Below are 1002 nucleotides of genomic sequence, written 5' to 3' on the forward strand. Positions count from 1 at the left end.
CTAACAATGGATGATTCAGGAGGCTAATAACTGGCTCTCGCTCCTACCACACTGTTTTGATACAATGACACAGCCCAGCGACGGTAGGAAGGCAGTAAATAAAAACCTAACCTCTTGCTACTCAAAATGTGTGTGGGACAGTGGCCTCAACATCACCAGGAGCTTGACCGGAATGCAGGCTCTTTCCCAGACTGACTAAAAGATCTGCCTTTTAAAGAGATTTCAGAGGATCTGCATACACCATAAAGTTTGGGAGACCTAACCCAGAGTATGCTGATAATGGCCGTTAGTAGAGGCCCAGTCAGCCCTCTCTCCCACCACAACAGATGCACCAAATTCCTCCAAGCTCTGCTTGCTGGAGGTGATGGCCACACTCACCAGGAGGACCCAGTACCACAGACACCCCCTCCCTCGACCAGAGACGTCACTCACCTGTTTGCAGAGTCACCCACCTTGGGCTACTTCTTTTCTATTTTATCTTCTGGGAAAACAGAGCTCTTCTATCTGGAGATGAAAATGACAAGGGAGCACCTCCTTAACAAAATCCAATTTGGCTTTCGCTTTGGCAGTAGCTCTGATCTCAGTGCTGCGGGAATCAGTTCCAAGGTCTAACTACCAAATACTTTCGGGAAAATGGGAGTGGCCCATTTGCACAGCCTAGCACTATTTTCAGTTGCCTTTGGAAATGGAAGTGCAGAAACGATGGGAGGTGAGAGCACAGACCAGTGACTTCCAGCGTGGGACAGACAGGGGAAAGATGGAAGAGAAGTGCAGAAAAACAGGCTTGAGTGACACCTGCTGAGACAGGGGCCTGATTTCCCAGGACGTCCCTCCCTGCCTGTTCTCTACAAATACTGGGATTTTTATGGATTAAGAAAAGAGATGCTTGGAAAAAATTTGGTGTGGGCACTTTGCTGCTGTCCTGGCTTTTAAAGAGGTCAAAAGCAGACCAACTTCCAGGTGCCAGCTGCTCTGTTTGCTGCCTTAGAAAGACATCCTTGA

General features: G+C 48.4%; 1 long non-coding RNA gene across 1 annotated transcript in view; it reads right to left on the bottom strand.

The window, feature by feature from the left end:
* Positions 1-564, bottom strand: part of LOC131421253 (uncharacterized) — a 3917-nt gene extending 3353 nt beyond the window's left edge. The window contains exon 1 of the long non-coding RNA XR_009223780.1: positions 433-564. This is a non-coding gene — a long non-coding RNA (uncharacterized LOC131421253). The remainder of the gene's footprint in view (positions 1-432) is intronic.
* Positions 565-1002: the final 438 nt, after the last annotated feature.

Source organism: Diceros bicornis, chromosome 24 (genome assembly GCF_020826845.1).
Source record: "Diceros bicornis minor isolate mBicDic1 chromosome 24, mDicBic1.mat.cur, whole genome shotgun sequence".
Taxonomy (NCBI): Eukaryota; Metazoa; Chordata; class Mammalia; order Perissodactyla; family Rhinocerotidae; genus Diceros; species Diceros bicornis.